General features: G+C 42.5%; 1 long non-coding RNA gene across 4 annotated transcripts in view; it reads left to right on the top strand.

Annotated features, from left to right (window-relative positions):
• The window catches only part of LOC134139664 (uncharacterized), a 332,576-nt gene that overhangs the window by 79,232 nt on the left and 226,685 nt on the right, over positions 1–26,659 (top strand). For all 4 annotated transcript variants that reach the window (XR_009958233.1, XR_009958232.1, XR_009958231.1 and 1 more), the window contains exon 2: positions 25,007–25,130. This is a non-coding gene — a long non-coding RNA (uncharacterized LOC134139664). The remainder of the gene's footprint in view (positions 1–25,006; positions 25,131–26,659) is intronic.

Here is a 26,659-nt window from a genome sequence, read left to right as displayed (position 1 = left end):
ATCTGAAAAACAGTTGCACCGTTCAGTGTTCAAACTATGGAGCGCTTCATTGCTGTTTTTATTTGGTTCACAGTCCCTTCACTGAAACTGTCCCACTTTGTTTCTCAGGGGACAAATATCGTAATCTCTCTGAAACTAGTTGCCACTGCACTACTTTTATTTTGCCAGTGGTGTCACTGCTGCACCGCGAGATTTGTGTTTTCTTGTAGACCTGGAGAAATAGTGGTAGGAATGCTTTTTCGTGTTTAAAGGGCTGGACGAAGCAATTGATGAATTGCACGCTGCTGCTGCTGTGTCTGAGAACTGAGTTCAAGCAGGTGAATGTAATACAGGCTTCCGTTTTGTCCACCAGGCCCTTTTTATTTCTCACCTGTCTCCATGGTTTCACTCAAACAACAGAGATCCTGGCACTGAAAGGCACACTTCTGCCTAGCTGAGGGCATGTTTACAGCTGGGAGGCTGGACCTGTGTTGTGGTTGCGAGATCCGCGTCAAAACCAGACAGGCGCTGAGAAGGACCTGCGTGCTCACAGACTCTGTGCCTGCTGCTTCCCCTGATGATTTATGGCAATTCCATTGCAGCTCTAAGGTGTGCTTGGTGATTGGTAGGCTAACGGGGCTGTTCCAGGTTTCTAGCCATGTCCCTAACCTGGGAGACTGTGAGAATGGATGTTTTGCCATCCTGGTGCTCGCACAGGGATTTCCTCTGGGCTGCAGAGACCATTATGAGGCTGGATTTTTTCTCCCCCCTCCCCTTTTTTTTTTCTTTTTAACAACACTAAAAATGATTTTCATAGTCCTATTAGAATTCTGAATCACCACCATAATGTAAATAGAAGTGAATTCAAGGGAGCCCTCAGGCTTTGTTAATGAATTTGTTACTTTAAAAGCCTCAGTGGCTCAGTACAAGGAATACGCGGTTCCACTGTCCAGATTGCTAGTATTAGTTTCCCACCTAGGTGGAAGCTGCTAGTTGCTGCTTTATTTCTTCTTCTTCTTTTTTTTCCCCCCCTCCTTCCCTCTCCTAAGTCAATGTTACTGTATTTCTCCTGACAAAGAACTGACAGAGTGTTTATCAGCAGCAGATGTGCCTGCTTTGGCTGAATTGCCAACACATGCATTTAATCTTTTTTATAAGTGTCAGGCTATAGTTTCAGCAATAGGATGGCACCCTATAGTGAGACCTAAAGCTGAGGGGAAAACATGCATAGACTTTTGTTGTTGGGGGAGGGGGGAGGGGAAATCCTGTAAACTAATTAGCTTGTTCAGCTCAGATGTCATTTCTGATCAAACCACTTACTGCTGCTTTCAATAGCAGATCAGATGTCTTTTGCATTAAATACCATTCAGCAAGACAGAAACGTGGTTAGGGCACCTGTCATCTGCTCTATGGGGATGCTGGGTATGTAATAAATGCATATTAAAAGTTCTCAAGATACATTTCAGACACTACAACTGGATTTGTTGTTGTTTTGTCAAAGGGTGTTTCTAGGAGGTCGAACAGATGTCAGTGAGCTTCAAGTTATTGTCTTGTGTGTGGTTACCAGAAGTGCCCAGGGTATGGGGTTTTGGTCTAAGAAGCAAGGGTTTCCTGAGGGCCTCAGGGCACAGCCTTATCTGTGCTGATGGGCAGCTGCCTCATGTAGGCATCTCCTGAGGCCAAGAAGAGGCCATGTCAGTCGGGGAAGGTAATTACAGAACTCATGGTTCAGGGCCAACTGACTGGACGAAAGTCTCTAGAATCTTAGTTCCTGCCTTGTAGCAAGTATTAAAGGAGCAGATCAACAAGGAGGGTTAACTTTCATTCATTAATGAATATCTTTAATCATTAATGACTTAGACTTTATGCATTAATGACTATTGGAATTTGACTTGTATTGAGATGGCAAGAAAGGATGTGGTCCAGTCTTCGATTTTTACTCATCTATACCATTTCTTCCACCAGTATTGGTTGTTACTGAATGTCAGGAAAAAGTAGGTTAAGAGAATAGGCAAAATAAATGCAGCAAGCAAGAAAGGTGCTTTCAAGCTCCTTTTTCCTAGGTAAGTTTGTTTAGATAATTTTTAGGGATTGCGATGAAGTTGGCAAAGACTTGTAAATTCTCGTTTGAGACAGATATCGGTCTGTAACTATGAAGAATCAGCTAGAAGTTTTCTTCTGACACAAAAACAAATTGTAAGGAATCACTCACACCAGTTACTTTATCAGAAGGCTGATGAAGCCTGAAGGATGAAAAGAAAAGCCACAGATAGATTTAGTGCCTGACCTGGAGGCAGTATTTTTACATTTCTGGGAGGGCTTTTGAGATTGCTGCAGGCTCAAGGTAAATACAGCCACAGTATTTACGTGACAATGCTAAAGGCAAAATAGTCGCTTCAGAATTTGGTCCAGACTTGGGCAACTATATTTTCTTTGTATTTGAGACTATTCTGAAGATTTCCCAAGGTTTTCCCTGAAGACATGAGAAAAGCAATATCAATTTTTTTCTGGAGGGAAAGACTTCTGTAAATTAGGCTCGTTCTCATTGTCTTGAACGTTCAGTCAGTTCTATGATAAGATAGGGAACGAAAGGAACATACAAGAGAAGGAAGAGGAACTTGGTCCTCTTACCTGGTGTAAATTTGGCATCAATTGGCATCAATTTTTCCATTGATGTCAGCAGTTTTATCCTAGTTTACTGCAACTGAAAATATGGTCCAGATGGTCTTGACGAGAGAGAAATATCATGAGCCTGGTTTTCTATTGCATTGCACTTTATGTAATGATTTCACACCTGTGAAAATTGGTACAAGATCAAAATGAGGATTCATGCAGATGTAGATATGCAGGAAAAGTGCAAGGCATTCGAGAGCATAGCCCATCGATTTTTCCCAGAGAGAGATTCACAGTGGAAAAAAATTATTTCTGGAGTGTTTGTTAAGGTAAAGCTAGAATTCATGCTTCTGTGTATCCTTATCTACCTCTTTTTGTGGATGATTACAATGAAAGCATCTTGTATACAGAAGAGGAGAAATTATTTATAATGGAAGTATCATTAGCTGGAGTGCACAGGTAGCAGTGTGAAGAGAAGGTTGTTGCTTGATTGACAAAGTTACTGAGCTTTGACGCTCTGTCGTGTTAAATCTCCTGCTGAAGTAGAATATGTGCAACTCCTATCTTCATAAACGTGTGGTAGGTGTAGTCTTGATTGTATGTCTTGATAGGTCTGCCTGTGTTTCATTAGTGCCTTATTGCATGTCTATGTAAATTACTCTATTTTATTCTCTTCAGAACTCAGTAAAAGATAAATACAACTCCCCAAATCCTTGTTTCATTTGGATAATGGAACTAGAGGAATGAGATTATTTTTCTTTCAGTAATAAGTGTTTGCCTCTGTTGTACACATTTGGCCTGACCTGCTGGTGAACTTACTCTTAGTAGTTTTGTTGAAGTTTTCAGAACTAAATTAATTTAGATGAGCTGAAGGTGTAATTCATTTTAGTAGAGAAAAACACTTGTAATTTGATTATTAAAAACTTGAGTGTTTGGGGCCTGAAAGTTAGAAGTCACTTTGCAGTAAGAGCCAGGTCAGATGATGCCAGCTTAGCTAATACGGAGCTATGCTGGTGTACAGTAGCCAGAGATCTGACTTGGCAATAATCAGTAGCAGGCATCACCTCTTTAATGCATCAGAAATGAATGTCAGTTGTCAAGACACCTGAGAAGCACTTTTTAGAACTGGTTACTATCAGCAACACTTGATGGCATCTGTAGAACTATACAAGCAGAGGATCTGCTATCAACCAACAGGATCTAACCTCTGGCAATTACTGCACAGTGTTTTCCCTTTAAGAAAAAATTAGGAGTTTTGCATCTCATGATTTTAGCAGCGCAGCATAATAGAGTAAGAAAGGTGTCAGGATGCGTTTTATCTAATACGGCCGGATGCTGTAGGCAACACTGTTTGAAATCTGTTGAAAAGCAGGTGACAGCCACCCATGTCAAGAGTCTCACTTCCTTGAAGTGTGTTATGCTGCACTGTTGCTATTAATTTTAAAAACTCTGCTTGTGAGTGGGGAAGTGAATGAGTGATGCATGCTGCTATACAAAGCCTTCTTGCCTAAGAAGTTCCTAGGCTATTGAAACATGTTCCATGTAGTGCACTTAATTGCATGTGTAAGCTTCTCAAGAGAACTTCCAGCAACAGCAAACCTGTAACGCACTCGGAGAAGCGATGGAGGGAAAACAGAGTAACACGCCATACTAACTGAGCATTCACTCTTCCCGAGGTCGGTGGCAGATTTGATTCTAAGACAATAATTAGAGCTACTGGATCTTAATATAGAACAAGTCATGTATGGCTACTGTATAAGGCTGACAGCAGGTGTAGCAGAAAGCATCTAGCTGGAATGATGAGCTGTAGGGTAGAGTAACTCCCTAAATAATATAGGGTGAACAGCTGGCCTCATCATTAGCTCTGGTAGGTTTTCGTTTTGGCAAAGTTGCACTGTGCTGGTCACTGTTTGGGACCAGTCCTCTGTGGGTCTGTTTGAATTTCAGTTTCTAGTGGGTGAGGAAAACACTTGGACAGTATTTGCACTATTCTTAGGGTGCTTCACTGTACAAACAGGGGATGCATTATGGAAACTGAAAGATTACATTGTCAGTGCTATGGATTTTACAGTAAGGCACTTTGATAATTTACAGTTAAACTAGTGTATAAATCAGAGACCATTAGGCAGGAAATGGTGATTTCTTCAGTGTGTTTTTTTTTTTTTTTTTTCCTGATGGACTCTGGAAGGGGGGAAAGTACAAGCAAATTTATTCATATTGCTTAGGCCATGATCCTGCTAAAAACTGTGCATCAAGTAAATCATGTGCACACGCTCTGCCTCGTTGTTGTCGCTATCTTAACTGAATATTACACAAATCTGTTCACAAAAATTGGATAGAATGAGGAAGATGGTTTATGGTATATCAGTCATTCTTATGGGCTGAACATAGCAAATGTTACTGAACAGACCAGAAATGACTGCAATTAGGATTCTCAGAGGAGCCTAACCTCCAAATTCCCATTGAATTTCCCTGGGCTTTGAGAAGCCATTTGCCTGGGCTTTTGAGAAGCCAAAATTCTGTGGAGACCTGCCATAAATACAGCAGGGCATCTGACCGATTCTGTTCATAAGGTGCTTCTGCATATTGACTGTAGAGGTCAACTTTTCTAAAGCTGAGTTGGTTTTTTAGCTACTTCTAGTGAGTTTTTATTCAGATGCTTGTCAAGGTAATACTGCATTGCACAGGTTATTTAAGTAAATCGATAGAGGAAAGCTCATTTCTTGTAAATGCATAATGTCTTTTCTACTTATACCTTATTCAGTTTATTGGACCTGTATGTAGTTGAGATCACAATCTTGTAACAGATGGAAATACTGACATAACATACAAAGGAATTTCTGAGTACTGCTAGTTCTCATTTATAGTGGAGAACATCAGAGGGTCCAAATCTCTTAACTCGGAAGTGTATCACCAGTTTATAAATGCTGATGATTTCGTTGCAAATATCTGTCTGGCACGCAAGCTAAGAGGGCATGCGTGGAGTGCCTTGTTTCTTTCCTCATCTTGGAGAGGTGGACTGCGAGGACCGACACGTTCCAAGAGATGACTTGCTCTTAATCATCAGTGACGTAGAAATGAATATTGGGAATGAGTCATGTCCAGATATCTTCCCCTTTTTTTGACGGACAGGACAGAAAATTGTGTTGTTCAAAGAACAACTTTTTTGTTAAGATATAATTCTCCTTTTGAATGTCATTGTTGAGCCCGAATTGTGCTTTTCTTAATTCAAACTCCAGCAGAAGCAGGAGCAAGTTAGCATGTGAAAAAGTTGGCTAACAAGGAAGTTGTGTGGCTTCGTGTGCACCGACTTTGTGCCTGGTTATGGTCATACCCCTTTTGCTTTGTCTTGTCTTAGTGTTAAGATTGGGAGCTTTGTCTTTAGTGTATTTGCAAAGTAGCCTCACACAGGTTAGGACACTTCAATTTATAGTAGCTCTTCTGATTCCTATGAACAATAGGATGATTATTATCCTTGTAGAAGAAAAATGGGTTTTTAGTCTGTAATGTGTAACAGACTTTGAAAACCACTCTTTAAGGTATTCAGGTGCCAAAAATCAGCTGCTGTATAAAATTTTCAGAGGTGCTTGTCTGCATTGTCATCTGTCTCAGTATTGTGGAAAGTGCGATTTCTGGAATTTTTGAAAAAAGGTTACTTCATTTCTTGACAGTTTGTCAACACAGACTGGAAGACAGGTTGCTATTCTGGTTGGTTTTGTGAAGTAGGCATGCAACATGCTCATCTTCAGAAGCTTTTCCTTCTCTTTCTCTCCTCACCACTTCTCTGTATTCTGGCTGAGGAGGTGTGCTGCTGTTGACTGCATATGGTCTTAGCTCCTTGTTACTCAACTTACTATGCACTGAATGACTTCATGTTAAAACAGTCAGTGGTACCTGAGAGTTGGGTTCATATTAGCAATTCTGCTTGTTTATTGGCAGCGTTACTGCGCAGAATGGCTCAGAGAAACATCCTTAGTCTTTTCCGTGAAGTCCTCCTACGGTACCACCAGTGAAGGCTTGGGTAAGATGGACTATATTCAGCTTTCCTCAGATTGTTTGCTTTGTTACCTGTAGATTAAACTGATCAGAGGTTTAATTACTAGTGGAAAAGGAGTTCTGTTGTTGCTGGAGTGGGCAGTAAAAAAGCATTACTTCTCTGAAACTCTGTAGAGAGTGTGTGCTTGTTTTGGCATAGACCTTTCTGGAACCAATAAATTGAGTCCCAAACAGATTTTTCTGGATCAAATTCCAAGAGAAGGAGCAGGATAACCAGTAGCCCCATAGTAACTGAGATGAGAAACTTAACCTGTTTCTCTCCTATTCCAAAGGAGTGTATGGACCACTGGGCTACCAGATACTCAGTGGCAATTTCTCCTCCCTCTATGATCTCCCTCGTATTTTGAATGTGAGTGAAAAACGTCAAAACAACTGAGACTTCACCCAAGCAAATTTGAAACCTGGAGCAGGCTATGGGCTGGAGACTTTTGTCAAACTTAGAGCTATTTGTGAGGAAGGTAATGAAATGAACCTTATGTTTTGTATTTGAAATTATGCTAGCAAGTGCCCATCACTCGTAGCCTTTCTCTAGCCTGCCCATCCCTACTGCCAGGAGCAAACTCTTCATTTTCTGCAATGCAAAGTGGTGTTTTTTCCTGGTGGATGGATCATATGTCATCTTCCTTATTTTTCTCTCGCTCCCCCCCAGCCCCCTGGGATGGAAGACCATGCCAGGACTCAAGCTGATGTGTATGCAGAATGTTATCCTTCAAGTGCTCTAGGACTGAAATGCAGCTGTCACTCTCCAGTGTGAATAACAGGAAATTTAATTTGTTGGGTGGAAAGAGTTAAATGAACTTTAACTGAAAAGCTCTATCTCTCCATCTCAGGGTAGAAAATAGCCAAGGGCAACAGCGGATGACTAATGTGTAGAATATTGCAATTAGTATAGCAAGGTACTTACAGGGATCAAATTAAAAAATTCATTAACGTACGCACTTAATTAAGAAACACTTTTCGGTTTACATGATAAATTATGACACCTATTAAATCTTCTAGTACAAGCTGTAATGGCTTCTTTGCTCCTGGGCAGAGAACTATTGCCTTTGAGGTCCTTTGAACCTCCCCAAGGACCAGCAGCATTAGTTACAAGTGTGTTAAAAACAATGCTTTTTTTTCCTGTGAGGTACAAGCACTGCTTTACTGGAAACTAATTTAAAGTTAAGAAACCAGCCTGGGGATTAAGAGACCGTCAGACTGCAAACAGAATAGATGATTAAATAAACAAGAAATGACCTTGAGAATAAATAAAAAAGTTAGCAAAATACTGAGGTGGTTCCCAGTGAGCCACCAGAATAGGAGTAGTCATACTGCATCAGGACAACATCCCCATTTGGCTTTGGTCGGGCTCCACCCAACCAGTCTGGTACGTTGACAGTTTCAGAGCCTTAAAACTGGGGTTACTCAAGGCAGGGCCATCAGCTGCTGCTTTTTCTTTTTGTGTTAGATTTTATTTATTTCTTTTCAGACCAAGTCTAAATAACAACTAGTTAAAACAAAGTTGAAGAACATGAAAGAAAGATTGTAGCGTACGTTTCAGAGTAGACCACATAATATAATATGGTATTCTATATGATATAATACAGATATAACATGGTGGTGTGGCTGGGCAGTTTTGTTCTCCTCTTTTGTGCAAGCGTGACTTCAGGAAATCCAGAGCTGTATCGCAGCTGGCACTGTTATTCATTCCACACGCCGAGAGGCAGGATCTGCAGGCCACACTTTCAGATCTGAAAAGGCAGAGTTTAGGGGACTGGAAATATCCTTAGCCACAGCACAAGTAAGATCCTGGTTTTAGAAGGTAACTGGGAACTGAGGAATTTTTTAAAAAAGAAAAATAAAACAGCCCTCCCCCCCACATCCTTAAATGCTTTTTAAAATTTGATCTTGGTCATCTTAGTAAGCTTTGAATTTACTTCAAGGTCTCTGCAGCAGAGCTAGAAAAAGAAATCCAATCTACTAAATCCCCCTTCAGTGCTTTAAGTGCTGTTCATACTCTCCTCTTCTGTATGTTTTCCAGACTTGACTCTCTGCGTCTGTTCTTACTTGCGGCAGATGACAGCATGCATTGTGCTAATGCAAAACCTGCAGGTTGAGGCAGGTTTTGCTGTGACAGGAACTGCCATGAGCTCCCCTGCGAGGAGAGGGAGTGCTTTGACTGCTGGGCCTGGCTAATCAGTGGGTCTGTGGCCGTCGAGCTCGGTGACAGCTATGAGTGGGAACCAGGCTGTTTATTCTTGTGCACCAGGCACATGGTGGATGAACACGGGGAGTTCAAGTTTCTCCTGTTCTAAGGTGGACAAAACTACAGTTTCCAAATTTTCTTTAACTGCAGTTTGGGGGGGGGGGGACTATCTTTCCAGCCGATGAAAACATTTTGCCCTGATTTTGGCTTTTTTATTAGAAAAGAAATTGTAACAAAATAATTTTGAGCTGCAAAATCTAGACTTTCTGTTCCAAAAAAGATTAGAGCAGAGCACTCTGACCTTCAGGGAAATGCTTTTTCTACTTCATTTTCTTGCAAAATTAATCTTATCAGTTGCTGCATTTTTCTGCCAGACTTTTAAATTTGGGTTAATTCATTTCATTTTCACAGAAAAACAGTCATTCTCTGTATCATTGACAAGAGGCAAATACCAAGTTAGCCGTATGGGCTAACCTCAGCGCTGATAGAAAATGGTACCCAGAGTTCTGAATGCAAACGTTTCAGATATGTCACATTGATAGTTCACGGTCAGTACAGATGGTTTTCATGCCCTTCTTCAGTGAATTATTCCAGAATCTGGAAGACGAATATTTGCTTTCTGATTTCTTTTTCACACTTTATCTGTCCTGTTGTAAACTGCTCTCTTATCTTCAAGAAGTGCCTGATTTGTCTCAATACTGTGCCTAGTCAGGAACACTTCTAAAGCCAAGAGACTTTGAAACGTGACCCAGATGTGAAATTTTGCAATGCCTTATGCAAGCAGAAGTGACAGCGCAAAGTGCATGCAGAGGAGAATTAAGTGTTTAAGTGGCATGCATGCTGTATATAATCTGGTGGAAAATCATTTTGTCTCTGGACTCCTTCCCAAGCAAAATTTGTGAGAATTTAAGCTGCTTTCAGGCTTCCCTGCTCCATACCACCTCAAAATTCCTCATGCCACTTCCGTGTACCTCAAAAGCGTTTGGTATCCAGCATCTGTTTGTCACTTCAGGTGCCTAACTAAAGGACCTACACTTCAATTTTAGTCCAGAGTGCTTTGAGAAATCTGGGCTCTTTGTTTTAGTGTCTAAAACTAAGCTGTTTTTAAAATGTGGCTTTGCTCATGATCCTAAATGTTTCAGATGGTGTGAACCTGTATTGATATTGCCAAAACCTTTGCAATAGTTGACAACATTTTTCTTTCAGACTAATGTGGTTTTTTCATAAATGAGTTTGTTTTGAATTATGTTGATGAAATGCACACAGTAGTTTATTAAACAGAGCGATTCTAAGTAGTCTAAAGATTTACTGTTCATTAACAAATATTTGAATGAACTTGTGATGAGAATAACCCTAGGAGAAGCAGGAATGATGTCTTCATTATAGCAGGTACATAAATACCATTCAAAATTCAGCAGGATTTTTCCACATATCAGTGCCTATTACTTTGATGTAGACCTGTGCACTGTATACAACTAGTTTGGAAATGTTTTGCACACACGCATCTGGCTTTTTGAGGCCCAGGTGATACCTCCTTGAGTTCAGTGGAAAGATGTAACGTTCTCTCTGGTGCCCATTGTTTCGGTCTTTTGACCGTGGCAGGTAATTAGTTGGAGATGGGGTGTTTTTTCTGTGTAATGTGAGGAATGGTGTGTTAGGCTAGCACCGTCTGCACCCCCAGTTCATTCTTTAGTCTGTTTTGCTCTGCAACTGATCTGGAATATCGTGAAGCTTTGGGAACATGGGGGCCGTTCCCAGTTACTAGCAGTGAGACAGGATTCTGCTGCCCTCGAGAGCACCTCGCTGTTCATCCTCTTCTCCACAGTCAGGATCAGAATTCTGTTCAGCACTTCTACAAAGGTCTAGCCTTGCACTTAATTATATGGAATGCAAGTAATACCTAGCATCCACGGTATTTTATCAACACTGACAAGCCTGCATAAATAAATAAAAATCTTACTTTATGCAGTGAAATATCTTGTTGCTTTTTAATAAATCAATAACTGGAGGTGACACTAGAAAAGCATCTTTAAAATGATTTTTGAGGTGAAGTGGAAGGCACAAGATTATCCTTATTAGTGATTTTCTTTGCAGATTGTTTGGTTTGAAGTAAGTTCCCTGACGAGTTCTCCGGAACAGTCTATAATGACTGCTAATCACTGTTTTTGTAAACACGTACAGCTTTATATCTTTCCAATAGTACCTGAGGTGCCTTGCCTATTTCATGGACTAGTACTAAAAATCACTACCCGATAAATATTTCAGTCCCATTTCAACCAAATGCACATTGCTATTTATGTCAGAGGAGGATAGGTGTCCTGAGTTGGGAAGAAATATCTCTCAGATATCTGACTTAAATTCTGTATTCTTAAAAGATTTTTTTCTGCCAGACAGCATTGCTGGGCTGCCTGCACTCTAGCTTGATGTCTTCTCATTTTGTTTCTTCTTTCTGCCCCTTCTTCCCTCACCGAAGTGTAAAAAATTCCCAGTCATAAGTTACCGATGTTCAGAAGACACTTGGGTTTTTCTCTGAAGGTGAGGGTCCGCTCTGAATATGTATGTGGCTCTGCTCTGGAGCATATAGCCTTTGATAGTGTTTGTTCAGAGGTCCTAGCACAAAGCATGTAGATGAGACTCCTGTGTTAGCAAACAGTGATAATCTTCACAGAAAATCGAAGACTCACTCAAAATTCCCTGTAGCTTTAAAAGCAGAAATGTCAGACCCCTAGTTTTAAAATGAAGAAATTAAAGCACAGGAGTTAGGAGTTTAGAAGCTCGCTATATGCACAGTTTTCTTTCTTTTTGTAGCTGGAGGCCTTGCATCTTTCCCTTGTGCGCTCTTAGAATAAAGTGACCCGTACTTAATCCCATGAATGGAATCACAGAATACCTGGAGTTGGAAGGGACCTCTGGAGACTGTTTAGACCAAACCCCCTGCTTGGGCTAGGTCAGGTAGTGTGTTGCCCAGGACTGCGCCAAGTTGGGTTTTGAATATCTGCAAGGATAGAAACTCCACAGCCTCTCTGGGCAACCTGTTCCACTAGTCAACCACCCTCACAGTAAGAAGCGCCTTTTTTTTTTTTTTTTTTTTTTTTTTTTTTTTTTTAACATTCAGGTGGAATTTTCCATGTTTAGTTTTTTGCCCATTGACTCTTGCCTGTTACTGGGTGCCACTGATAAGACTCTGTCTCTGTCCTCTTACATCTTCCTGTCAGGTATTTGTACACATAGATTCCTCACCCTCTAAACCTTCTCTTCTCCAGGCTAGACAGTTTCTGCTTTTTCAGTCTCTCATATGAGAGATGCTCCAGTCCCTTTAATCATCTTTGTGGCCCTTCGCTGGACTTGCTGTACTAGCACTGTGTCTTTCTTGTACAGGGGAGCCCAGAACTGGAGCCAGCACTCCAGCTGTGGCCTCACCACTGCTACATAGAGGAGGAGAATCCCCTCCCTTGACCTCCTGGCAGTTCTCTTCTTACTGCAGCCAAGGATACTGTTGGCTTTCTTTATTGCAAGGGCACGCTGAGGACTCATGTTCCACTTACCCACCGGCATCCCCAGGTCTTTTTCAGCCAAAAGACTCTCCAGCCTGCCTGCCCTCAGCCTGTACTGGTGCCTGAGGTTATTTCTCCTCAAGTGTAGGACTTTGCTCTTCCCTTTGTGGAACTTCATGAGGTTCCCATAGGCCCATTCCTCCAGCCTGTCAAGATCCCTCTGAATGGCAGCACGGCCATCTCATTAGCCACTTCTCTCAATTTTGTATTATCAGCAAACTTCCTGAGGGTGTGCTCTGCCTCATCTTCCGGGTCACAGATGAATATCTTAAAGAGGATTGGACCCAACATTGACTCCTGAGATACACTGCTAGCTACAGACCTTTAGCTGGACTTTGTGCCACTGATGACAACTCTGAGCTCTGCCATTCAACCAGTTTTTAATCCACCTCACTGTCTACTTCCCTCACCTGTACTTCATCAGCTTGTTTATGAGGATGTTATGGGAGATAGTAACAAAAGCCTTATTAAAGTCAAGATAACGTGCACTGCTCTCCCCTCATCTACCAAGACAGTCTTCTCATCGTAGAAGTCTTTCAGGTTTGTTAAGCATGATCTCCCCTTTGTGAATCTGTGCTGACGACTGATCACCTTGTCTTTTACGTGTCTCAATGTTTTCCAGGACTATTTGCTCTGTCACCTTCCTAGGCATCAAGGTAAGGCTGACCAACTTGTAGTTTCCCAGATTGCCTTCAAGGGCAAGGAAGGCTGGAGTGATGTTTCTTCTAGTCCTCAGGAACCTTTCATAATGGCTAGGACCTTTCAAAGACAATCAAGAGTGGCCTCGCAATGCTGTCAGCCAGCTCCCCCAGCACTCTTGGGTACATCAGATCACATGGGCTTTGTTATGTCAAGTTTGTTTAAATGTTCCCTAACCTGGGCCTCCTGCACTGAGAGTAAGTCATCCGTGCTCCAGAATTCTCCTCTGGTGTCAGGGCCTGGAGATTCCCGAATGCCAGCTTTATGGCAAAGAAAGCACCAAGTACCTTGACCTTTTTCATATCTTTGTCACCGTGGCCCCTGCCCCATTTAACAGCAGGCTCACATTTTCACTAGCCGCCTTTTTGTTGCTTATATTCTTGTAGAAGCTTTTCTTGTTGGCCTTTACATCTCTTGACAGATTCAACCTCAGATGGTCTTTAGCCTTCCTAATCCCCTCCCCGTATGCTTGGACAGTGTTTCTGTAGTCTTCCTGGGTTGTCTGTCCCTGCTTCCATCTCTTGTATGCTGCTTCTTTGTGCTTCAGCTTAGTCAATCTTCCTTCCTCCATGCAAGCATCCTGCCCCATTTGCTTGATTTCTTACTTGTTGGGATGAAGCATGCTTTAGCTTGGGAGAGGTGCTTCTTGTACATCACCAGCTCTCTTGGACCCCTCTTTTCTCTAGGGCTGTAGCTCATGGGATTTTTCCAAGCAGATCCCTGAACACGGCAAAATTGCTCTCCTGAAGTCCAGGGTTGTGATCCTGCTTTTTGCCCTGTTCTCTTCTTGCATGATCCTGAACTCCTCATATTCACAGTAGCTGTGGCTGCCCCCAAACCTTTAAATGCCCAGCTAGTCCTTCCTTGTTTGCCAGTATGAGGTCTGGCAGAGCGCCTCTCTTCATCAATTCTTCAGTCACCTACATTAGGAAGTTGTCTTTGGCTTCTTGATTATCTCATTGGCTCCTGTAGGAAAGGGATCACCAACATAAACTATGTCTAGCTACCATCATAGCTGTTGTTTTGTTTTCAGTTTTATGTCGAGTGTTATCACAGAAAGTTATGAGTAAATAACTGCTTTCATAGAGATACATATTTGATCTAGTTTAGCTTAGTTTAAAATTAAAGATGTGTTTCTTAAACTTGTATTCACACTAGAACGTACAATGCGCTTTGTGTCTGTTTTATATATTACATCAGGGTGCATTTGATGAGCCCTGATGCAAAACTTGTTGGATTCATTGGGAATCTTTACATTAATTTTCATGTGCTTTGATTGATGGTTCCTCTGCTGTGCATTTCTCTGATGCATTTGTTAGGAATCTGTGTGGCGCTGAGCCAAAGGTGGTGCCTGTCCAAAGAGTTAATTTTGGTACTTGTAACGGCAGTTTTGCCATTACAAATGTACATAGAACACGCTAGCATCTAAAAAAATCTCTGCATGTAGCAGGATATAGTGATCATTCAGCTGGGAATGTCAGGGATTTGTTTAATATTCAGTGCATATAGTCATAAAAACTGAGCACGTTTTTTAAATTGTCATTCTACAGATGTGCAGTGCTGGGTGTTTAAAGCCTCGTTTTCAGGGGTGTGAAATTTCCATCACCTCAACTGTTGAAAATGAAAGGCTTTCTGAGCATCTTGGACTAGCTCCCTCTAAATGGAAGAGTTGAAAAATCAGGAGTTTGCTTGTTTGCTGTTCTAATACAAGTGTGACTATGTCCTTAGCTCACTGTAATGGCCCTTGGAAATCTGCCTGGCGCTCGGATGTGGAGAAAAATGCAGAGATTCTGTGGTTCGTGCTGGTGGCTGTGGCTCATTCCTTGATGGAAATGGCTTTGTGTGCACTGTTGGTGATGATCTATCCACAGACCATGCCGAACCACGCTCATATGCAACTCATGTGTCACATCACATGCGAAAAAAAAAAGGCAAATGCCCACCATGTGCACCTAAAAACAATTCTCCTTGTCTCTTTTCCTTTAATCTTTTCTAACCCTTGGAGTGTTTTCTCTTTCTTGCTCTCTTTTCCCCTCTCCTTTTTTTTCCCTTCCTTTTCTTTCTTGTTTTTTATTTTTTTGTTCTTCAGCCTGTAGGCACTGGCATCGAATACTGATGAGGAAATATTTGGTCTAATGCCAGCTAGTCAATTTTGGTTAATTAATTGGAATGGTGATTGGCAAAAACCCAGCCCAAATTTTTGTAGGTAATTTATAGCATAGGTAATCGTTTACTTGCGGATAATTATCTCTACCTGTAGGTAGCAGAAGGTAATGGTTATTGAGATCCAGATGCATCGCTAACAAATGCCATTTTAGGAAATTGCAAATACTTAGACTGAGTTATCTGTTTAATTATTGAGATTGTAACTTGAACTGCACAATAAACCAAAGTGTTTTTTTTTTTTTCTCATGCAACTCCCTCCACCTTAGCCCTGGGTAAACGGAAATAAGTGAGAAATAATTGGTTCTTACTCAGGAAGGTTGTATTCCTATCTCCGTGTTAGCCAGCACAGATAAGCCAGACTTCTGGGATGTCATAATTTGCTTAATATAGGCTAACAATAAATTGCTACTGCTTTGAAGCAAGCAGGAAGCAAGTGGGTAGAGCTGTGATTCAGAAGTGTGCTTTTGGGTGGTAAGCCATCCTGCAGCGCTTCTCACTCTCGTACCCTTTGTTAGCACAGTATGATTTAACAGCCTGTGGCAGCCTTTGGGAAGATAATCTGACTCCTCCGAAAGTGATGAACTCATCAGGCAGAGGGGCTAATGGGACACCTTTTTGAAAATCAAGTTGTTTCTGCCCAAATACTGATCTTGGCAAATGTTCCTGCAGTGCTTGTGACCTGTCCAAGTAACACCATCCCTTGAGGTAATGTCATGATTTTGCCTCTGTCTTGAAATGTCTGCTTCTTGCGCCTTGAACGGAACGCAAGAGCTGCAGGAGGTAGTCTCAGGCAGAGACTTAGCTGCCTGTTCAGTAATGTCATTTTTTCCAAACAAGATGGAGAAGAAAGATACAGGCCTGCAGGCATTTTGTGGCAAGGGAGAGTGGTTTGAGTGGAATGGTTCTGCTCTTCTGCATTCATTCCCACAACAAAAAAGTGTTCTGTGCTTTGGTTTTTTGAGCAAGCAGCTCCTGTGCAGAAAAATGGCCTGGATAGATGATGTTAAGGTGTATTTGGTATTTGCAGTTGGCAGTTTTGTATTTGTAGTTGGCAGAGGAGCTTTTTGAGAATCAAGGCTTTGGAAGGATGAGTGGAGACAAACAGCAAGTCTGCTGTGGCAGTCTTCTGCTGTAAGCAAACAAACAAGACATCTGTGAAACCAGCTTCTCAGGACACACACATCACTTGTTCGCATCCAGAGCCTGAAGATCGATGAATCCTTATGGTCCTTTATAATTTAAGCAAACCCATCTGAAGTATGTTGCCAGGAGTATGAACAAAGCAAATTATTTATTTCTATCATAGATGTAGATGATCTATTTTCAAATCAAATTGAAATTCCTTGCAGGACATTTTCTATCTTCTGGTATGAGTGGCAATGCTGTGCCCTCTTCTGCAGAGAAAGGGACAGATGCATGTTTTCTCAAGCTCTGGCATTATTGGAAAATTCCCGTTGATCTGTTCAAGCATTTAAACTCCCTCTTGATGCAATAAAACACATCTCTCGAGTTTTGAACAAAAGAGCAACATACCCCAGTGTATGTTCAGCACTCTTAAAAGTGACAGATATATGAGTGGATGATCAACAGATTGATGGGCTTCTAGACAGCCATTTTCTTCCCCTCTGAATGGACTGGACCTATTTTTTTTGTTCACTGAAAGCTGTCTGTTCAGAAATCTGCTGAAGTTTCCCTCTTTATTCCTTACTCCGGTGCAACTGCGGGAAACAAAAACACCTTTTTGTTTCCTGCAGTTGCACTGTAGGAACACAATCCTCCAGCAGTAGTGGGATGATGGCCTTTTGTGTGTGTGTGCGTGTGTGTGTGTGTGGTTTTCCCCCCCCCTTTGTGAAATACTTTGTGCAAGTACATGGTGTTATTTCCAAAAGGGAACAGGCTGGAGATGTGCTTTGGAATAAGAAGCAGGTCTGTATGCTGTCACTCTAATTTTGCACTAGTGACAATATGAAATTTAGCTCTGCCCCTCGAGATAGCAGAGGCTTCTCTAAAAAGACGAGAAAAAAGCCGTACGTTTTGCCTAGCAACAGAGCAATATCTCGTTCCTAAACACCAGATTCTTAAAGTCCTCCTGGCTTTTTGGCGTGCTGGCTTTTCAGTTTGGCTTTTTTTTATAGCATGGGTCAAAGGACACGGGGCAGCCTGGCAAGCGGAGGGTGCGGGTGTGAGGTGGCTGCTTTTGCTGCCTTCCTGAGACATGTTACCTGTAAAGGTTGCCGTACTGCGTCAGGGAAGAGCATCCTCTACAAACCTAACACCTCGTGTGAGGGGGGCTCTTAAAGCGGTAACCTACCTTGCTGCCAAACTTGTATCTCCCTTCTGGTCTTACGTGGGGTGAGTCAGATTTGATGATTTAGTATCGCAAACTCTTACGCACAAATTAATTTATATTCCTGGCATTTGGCATTGCTGATACGATTTATATGTTAAAAAAGCCCACCAACCTGCTAGTTACATATATAAGGAAGCTGATGGTTTGAGTGGATTGCATATGGCCCAGGAGAGGCAAGTAGAATAGGAAACATATGTTTGGCACCCACAGGTACTGCAGAATCAAGTGAGTGTGAATTGCTAAAACATAGTTTACATAATATGGTCAATAATATGCAGCAGATGGAGTCTGAATGTATCGCTTAAATCATGAAATCTCCGAACGCTGTAAGGGATTGCACAATGGCAGACTAAAACTTTGGAAGTAAATTGATAAATGATTTTTCTGTTTACTACAGCAGGTGGAAATAAAACAAACATAATTAGAGGAAGGTTTTTACTCTGGACAGTAGCGAGGGCTGGCAACTCTGCATGAAATTGTTCATGCTCATTGGAAAAAACTGTGTTGGGTGGTGTCTGTGACCTGCTCTGCAGAATTCCCTTATATTGCCTCTAGACTTATTTCAGTCGTTCCATTTTTGAATTGACAATAATTGTATTTATAGATTTACTTGGATGAGAGGGAATTCTTCTCTCCCTTTTCTTGCTGGTCAGTCTCTAGGAACTTGAGTTAGAACAAAGCCCTACATCTGGGCGTTCATGAGCCCAAAACACCTTTGCTCGACTTCAAGGCATTTCTCTTCGGGGTGAGCCCTTAGTGGCACCTGGGTTTCAACAGCTCTTTCCTCCTTATGAGACATCACTGTGAACTACGGTTCAAGAGATGAGCTATAATCTGCATAGCTGCACACTTCATACATGCAGGAGACTGTCAGTATGACTGTTTACATTGCTCCCATTACCTTCATGTTTACTATTCAAGTATTTTTGGACCTACTGTATCTTGGAGTGAGGCTGAATACTTGGAAGGAGGTAGAATTCAAGCTTTTTTGGAAGAATCTTTGACAAAGCATTTTCAGGACACTTGCAGGCAACTTAACCAGTCTGTATGCTGTCTAACTGAGGGCTTTACTGCTGGTTTTGTATTAGCCTTGACTAGTGATTTTTCTGACACTCAGAGAAGTCACGAACCTATCCACAATGGAAGAGGAAATCCTTTCTGAATCGGAGCTGACACCTCACCTGAACTCTCAGACGATGGTGCCCATCTTTGTTCAGCCAATGAGTGAGTTCTTAAAATCTTTGCTGAATGGAGCTTTAGTAACGATTCCAGGACCTGCTCTCAAATGAATCGTTACTGTAGAATAACTAGGCAGACAGTGTACAGTCTCCCTAGTACTATAGGGAGGGCAGTGCTTTCTTTACCAGGGGAAATGGCCCCCAGTAAGTTGTTGGTGAGCTTATATAATCTTGTCGTCAGCTCACGTCAGCATGCAGCACGTGGCCGAGTCAGTGAAAGGCACCGGGACGTACGTGCTCCTGTTGAGTGTGGTCGTTCTGCATTTCAGGGACTGTATGGCCGCTGTGACAAGGTAAACGCTCGGCTGGCTGACTGTGAACTAACCCGAATGGTTTAGGAGTACGTGTAGCCCGCAGCTTTACATATGCTTTTGGCAATATAAAATGATATATGGGGGGGAAAAAGGAGAGGGAGCTTTTGAGGCACAGTGTTTTCTCACAAGTGTTTTCTTGCCTGCTGTTTTATACTGATGCACAGGAAATCATATCTGGAGTAACAGCAGTGTGGCAGTTGGAAGGGACAGCCAGGCCACAGCCTAGCTATCACTGGTGTGTTCCTGATGCCTGAGTGGCCGGGAGTCCATAGGAAATTCAACTAGGAGACTTTGTGTGTAGAACTCATTACTAATGTCTTAGCAGAGATGAAAGTTGGCACATATATAGTCTTTGCTTGGATCTTTTGTTGTTATATACTTTGCCAAAATTCAGTTTGGCTATTTTCATTTTATGCAAGTGTGAAAAATGTTATCTGTTTAAGTTGCTTCTTTGCACTTCTATGAATAAAAAATGGCTTTAATTAAATTAAGAAAGAGCTTTGACAAGTGATTTGTCTATAATATGTACTTATGGTTTGTGGCATTTCGAAGAATAAATAACCAAGATGTTGAGGCTTAAACATTGGCTGCTGCACATGTTCTGTCAATTCCTTCGTTGAGAGAGAAATGTTTCTTTGCATGTAGATTTAGGTCTAGATCCTGCAGTGCCTGTGTACTCAGATCTCGTAGCACCTTTAGAGGTAGGGGGGAGATGTATGAGGAGGAGTATTGCAGTCTCTTCTTGACATGCTGAATGAACTGAACTAGAAGCAGGCTAGAATAGAGAAGTCAAAAGCAGTGGTGGTTGTGTTTTTTTTTTTGTTTTTTTTTTTTGTTTTTTTTTTTTTTTTGGCAAGGAAAGGCAAGGTTTTGATTTCAGTTCTACAGGCATGCAGGAACCTTCTTAAATCTATGTGCAAAATCAGAGAACCTGGAGCAGATGGGCAGGGAGCAGAATTAGAAAGGGCTGAGACTTCGGAGAGACTTTGCTGCAGTTGCAACAGCACACCAGCTGCAGTGAGAGGAGAAGGGAGTGGTTTACAGTGGGTATAAATCCAGAACAAGAAGTGGTCAGGCAAGAAGTTACCAGCTCAGAAAAGGGGAGGTTTTGAAGCAGAATGCCTCCCAGGATTATTCAGGGTGGTGTGATTTGGGTGTTGCCTTGATTAGTGTCAGAGATGACTCAAAAACAGAAGTAAGCTTAGAGAAGATCCTCAGAACAGAGAAGCTTTTGTTCTGTTGTTCAAAACATAGCTCAATTTAATACTGAAAATTTTGATAAATGATTTACTCTTCTCACCTGCCAAATTTAATGGAAAAGACAGTACTGACATACAGCATAGGTTTACTGAAAATGTATACCAGCCCCATTTTCCTCTTCTCAGCGAAAGCAGCCGTGAAATCCTTGGGTAAAACCCATCTCATTAAAGCAATAGGCCTTTTTCAACCTCAGTCAGTTAACTCATGAGCGGGCCCACTGACATAAATTGCAAGCAACTGCTGATTTCTTTTGAAGTTGGCATCGGTAGTTACTGAGCTGGAATGTAAATGTTGACTGTGATGAATACAGCAAATACTTCTTTCTTGGGACAGTAAATATTCGTTCGAATCCTGAAGTCAGCATAGGCTCAGCTGTGCGTTTCTTGCCCGTCAGTAGGATGTGCCTGAGCAAATCCTCTCCTGCCAGTGTACCATGGATTGCACGGTTCAGCTTAGCCTGGCAGTGTGTGAGCTGGCATTGGTGAAAATCTGAAAGTTTGGACATGTGCTGTCAAAATAAGCAATTACATGGAAGTGCTTCATTTTCTCCTTGTACTGTACAGCAGGTTTGAGGAGTAGATCAGAGGTTTTGTCTTGAATTGGGAGAACAGTTGGATTCACAGCTTACGTGGTAAGTCCATAAAACTATACTGGTAAGGCTAAGCCAAGTAAAGAGAAGACATGCTGTACCTCTGAAGAAAAAGTGCTTTTCACAGTAATGCTTTAACCGTTTCCCAAAGGAAATGAATTGCACCAAGAAAAACTGAGGTATAACCATATCTGCACTGGCAGTTCTACTGGTTCAGAAAAACCTAACAAGCATAGGTGTTCTGGAGAAAGGTTTTTGTACCTGCCCTGGGGCCGGACAGTACTACACCTGCAAGCTGATGTCCGCAGTTTCATTGCCTGAGGAAGGTGAAAGCAGTTCACTGGTCTAGTAGAGCGGGGCATGGGGGAACACTTCCATGCTCCTCGTTCTTAGCAAGGAAGCTAATGCATGGTAACTAATTGCTGTTTAAAATCTTGTTAGCACCTTCTGGCGATGAGCCTCAACACCACTAAAATTAGACCAAGTTGTTTTTGTTGAATACTGAGGGCTGCATACACGGGATGAAGAGCAACTGCGATCAGCTTTCTCCTGTGTGACCGTGTGCTATAGGAAACTGTTTCCCTGTGTTGAGGGGAAGCCATGAGGACTGCATGGGGCTGCAGTAGGAAGCCCTCCACACTGATAGTGGTAACACGGAGCATAACGATTCAGTCACCCTGTGTAGGACAGAAGAGCAGCAAGCTGCCTACGCTGAAGGTGATTCTAAGGGGGAAGTGATTTGTGGCGTTTGCAACCTTAGTAGTACAATAAGAATACAGCCCGTAGCCCTGGAACTCGTGGCTGTCCTAAAATGACTGATGACGAGAGCTAACTTTCCAGCTGCTGTAACTGCTCGAGTACGCCCATGTTGTTCACTGTTTCCTCTGTAGTCTCCTACGCGCTTGCAGACAGGTAAAATTATCTGATTTGGGCAATTTAGTGCTGATATAAATGCTAAATAGGTGAGAGAGGCATTCTGCATTTTGTGAAGATTTGCTAATGTAAAACTGCTACATGAAGAAGCTCACTTCTTGGGGAATCTTGTGCAATACCTTGAAACGACAAGCAGTGAAACAATTCTCACAACGCCTATCAAAGGGCAGGGAAAGGAGGTGGGTTCTTAAAGCTCTCTGCTGCCTATGGTTGCAGCCAGCCTTGGTGGCCTTCGCGCAGGTCGAGCTACGGATGGCAGAGGGGTAGCGAGCTTCTCCCGACCTAATCAAGCAGCTGAAACGTGTCCGGGCAGACTGGTTGCTTCAGCAATTGAAGAGAATGAACAAGCAGCAAAAAATGGCAGTTTGTTCAGTCTCCACAGACAGAAAAAAAAAAAAAAAAGGGGGGGGCAATTGCTGACATAGTTCTTTGCAGATGAGATGGGTTTGATTTTTTTTTTTTAACAAATTTTTGAGCATAAAGGAAATGACCATGATGTAAAGAGGCAGTAATTAAGCAAGGCAGCGTTTAATTCAATGCTACCTACGTTAGCAGTTAAGTACAGTGGGGGCGGATCGGTAGGTGAGAGCAGTGAGTGCAGAGGCTCCTACCTCAACACTGTGCAGTCAAGGATTTGGTTCTGCTTAGGGCTTCCCTTAGCCCAGGCCCTTGGACTGCGCATTCTCACCTCGCATGTCGTTTAAACGTGCCTGAAGAGCCAGTCACTAGTCACACCTTTACGTTTCCATGAGGAGCCGGGCTGCATACAGTGGACACCAAAAGCAGAGCTGCTTGTGGGTTTGTTTCCTCTACAAGGCTGCTAGTTGATCTGCAGCACAATGCTCGGTAACTTGAATGAATGTACAGAAAGGGGTGACACTTGGGGACCTAATTCAATTATACCAAGGCCTTGTAAGGCTAGAGTAAGTTAAAATAAGCTGCCAGAGAGGGGGTATATGTTCAGGGGCTTCACTGCACTATTCGGAATAACAGCAGTGTATGCTTTTAATGCTTACGCCAGTCCCGACGCAGGTTATCTGAGCTTTGGAGAGCTGCCGTGTCCGTAAGTAGCAGGGCACAGAATGAGAGCAGGGGGCTACCGGAGCTAAGGCCGAACCGTCTCCCGTTAGAGCTGGGGCCTGCTTGCTGTCATCGAGCGCATGGGGCGAGAAGAGCGCACCCTCCCTCCTCTGCTGCTTGTATTGAAGGGTGCTGAGCAACAAACCACCTTAATGGTGACTGCAGCAGAACTCTAGATGGTGCCTAGGGAATGGTCTGTAGCTGTCGTGAAGCGTGACGGCTGTTCCAGGGAGGCTACGAGCTTTGCTGGACTTCAGGGCTTTGGTTTCACGTGGTTTAAAAATCCAGACCGAGAAGGAATGAACCAGCTTGCCACAGCCTGTCCTTTTCGGTGGCTACGTCGACATCACAGGCATCGGCTCCCCTGCAGCTTATTATGTCGAGCATCGCTGCAGATGCCCTCTGAAAGCACAGCTCTGGGTGGAGAGGCAGGTGACGCCGCTGTTAGCGCGTGCAGTCCGGCTCCACAAGAGCGGAGGCAGCGTCACCTTAAGCAGAGAGCGGGTTCAGGGTGGCCAGTTGTCTCTGCTCTTTGGCGGGGTTGAGCTTCCCACAGAGCTCGCTCTGAGAGCGACTGCGCTGCGTTCAGTAAGCGAGCCGCCGTCTGTCTTGCGCACTGCAGCCTACCTTTGCGTTTATTTTTATTTTTTTCTCACTGACTCTTTGACACCTGCCACCTCCCTGCCAGCCTGGTGTGGCTGATCAAGCTGTTCAAACAACTGGAAGACATCAGAAGTTAAACACTCATTATTTTAATTTGATGCTAATCATGTGTTAATGAGACTAATCCTTGCAATGATTCAGGTAATTTGCTTAATGGCTGCCCAGAGTACAGATTACAGCAATCAGTCACGTCTGATAAGATGTCTGTTGTGGAGGAGGTTGTCAGGTGAATGAAGTGGGAAAAGACAGGAGTAAGGTCTGATCTCCTGTAAGTCAGGAGTCTTTGACTATTTAGAAGGGGGAGGGAAAGAGGAGTCCTGCTTCACAACCTTGCTCTTTTCAAAGAGATTTGTTTCCTTTAGTAGCAGTTCAAAAGATGGTGCTTAAGGGCTGTTTTATCGGTTATGGAGATCTGATTGCTTGTGTCTTGAGAAGGGAATGATCTGTGAGGGGCTCACTGACATCAGAGTGCAGTAGGTTTTTTCTTAAGGTCATTTGGGTCCTGGCAAAATCTTCAAGTACTAAATAAATCTGGATCTGATGTGATACAGTAGATTTTGATCCTCGGCTTGTATAAAATGGCATTGGAATTGTAGTTGGAATTGATGGCCTTCCACTATTTTAGGCAAGGGAGCCCACTGTGGAACAATCAAAGCTCCTCTCTGCTCCAGCTGTACTCCTGCTTCCCAGCTTTGCCTTCCCAAATCCGCTCAAGATTTGTTCATCTATGCAATGGAACAACAACAGCACAAGTAGCATTGATGGAGGAGGCCGTTAGGGTTGAATTCAGCACTGGAGAGATTGTTCACCTGGGTGCTCAGTGTCGTCCCACCGTGTGAACGATATGGCTGTATTCTGCAACTGGACTCAGCTATGTGTTATGCCGGACACAATTCCTAATACATCATGATATAATATACAAGCAAAGCAATATCATTTCTGATAGAAACTTTATCTAGATACGTTATGTGTGTTTATCTACAAATTGCTTGATAGCGTTTCTCGCCCAGCCACCGCTGTCTTTTAGTACTGAATTCTTCAGACAAAAAGAACTCATTTAAGTGTTCAGTACATACGGTATGATAAACTGACTACTTCCCAAATGATAATAAAACGGGTATCCGTAGTTAATTGGTAAGAAAATGGGAGGAAAATCCAGTAATGCTGGCAAAAGGGAAGAATAGTAGCTCTGCTTGCATACATCGGTCCCCCCAGTTGTTATGTTGTCTTAATACAGGTTTTTCTTATGCATGCTCCCTATAAGGAAACCTAGGAAGAATTTTGAAAGCATTGAAAGCATCTTCATTTTATGATTATTTTCTTTTAGGAAAGCACCAGGAGTCCCAAAAGAAGTTCCTTAAAAAGGCAGTTGTGGAGTGTTAGACACAGCACTTGACCTAACACCTGCAGATCTACTCTGTGCTCCTAGCTGACCTGCTGTTAGCACTGAGGTGAGTCATTTCACTCTTGCACACTCACTCCTTTCCAGCTCCTCATCCATCCTGCTTCCAGAAACTTCAGTACCAGGTACCTGTGCATTTACAAGCTTCCTTGCCAGCACGATTTAAAAAATAAAAAAGTAACTTGTTGGATAAGATGGCAAAACACATAAAGGAAAGAGGCTTATCCTTATTTTTACATGTGAGGAAATGAGGCATAGAAGGTTTAAGTCACAAAGGGTAGTCTGGGAATCAAACCTGAGTCATATACCTTAATTACAAGGCTGCGTGTTTTGATTATTCTTTTCATGAGGTATCACATAAACTAGCAATGTAACTTTTGATGCGTCTTTGAGGCTGCTCATACCCACACTGTATTTTAGCAGGTATTTCGTAGATGAAATGCATTTCTCCTTTCAAGTTCAACAGAAGTACTAAACCAGGACTAAAAAATACTTCTCCTTTAGCATGCACAAAGGCTACATTCAAACAAGAGGGAGGGTGCAGGTACCTCAAGAAAAACAGTGATGTTTGGATGCCTGTTGACACATCCCCTGTACCCACTGCTGTAGGCACGTAAACCCTTTGGATACTAAGCTTCAGCATCTACACGTTTCCAGAGCTGAATTGGATATCTGTGCGTTAACTGTCACTAACTGCACATGAAATGCTGTGGGAGTCTTTTGGATTTTGTTTTTCTTCCCTCCTCCATCAAGGAGGTCAACCATCCAGCAATTACCTGTGAAACAGATTCTGTTTTTCCCTACGACCAGACCAGCAGGAGTTAGGGTGTTGACACTGAGTCCTCTTGTTTCAGTGAGTGTTGTAGCTGCTGATATGCTGCTATGTGTGAGTGTCTGGGGGAGGTGAGCAGCACCTTCTTTTCCTCAAGCTATATTTAAACAAAAAAATATTCTTTTACAAATTTGAAAAAAAATCAACTGAATCTACATAAGAGGTTTCCAAGGTTTGGCTGCCCAGATCCAAATATCTAACTCATTGGGGAAAGCAAATTATAGCCAGCGCTGTCCTCACTGCTTTTGGTAAGCCAGTTTAGGCAAATTGTGTTATGTGACTTGGTAATAAAACCATCCATGTGGATGTGGACTTTAAGCATGCAGTGCTGGGAAAAGCACAGCAAGGGAGGAAGAAGAGGCAAAAGACAGCTCAGCTCAGCTGTGATGACGCCAAGCAACTAAAGTACTCTTCTGAAGATGGGTGGAAAGCATTGCTTTAATACCCTTTGTTACGGCACCTGGCACATTGTTAGCCCCTGAAAACTTGCTAAGAATTGTTAAAATTGTGGTGAGCAGCCCTGCAAGATACAGGTATGTCCTTAGATTGTGGCCTTTATGAGGCAGAGAGTATCTTTCAGTTTTCTGTCACCTGGCTTCTAGTTCAGAGGTTTGGATTTTCTGAGCACTATAGGAATGCGGACAAGGGGGATGTTGCTAAGCCTTAGTTTCCCCCACTGGGAGGTAAGTACATTAACCAAGGTTCAGAAGTCCTAAAATAAACAATACAGTTGTTTCCTTAGTCCT

Source organism: Rhea pennata, chromosome 4 (assembly GCF_028389875.1).
Source record: "Rhea pennata isolate bPtePen1 chromosome 4, bPtePen1.pri, whole genome shotgun sequence".
NCBI classification, from domain to species: Eukaryota; Metazoa; Chordata; class Aves; order Rheiformes; family Rheidae; genus Rhea; species Rhea pennata.
This window is presented reverse-complemented; position numbering and strand designations above follow the sequence as displayed.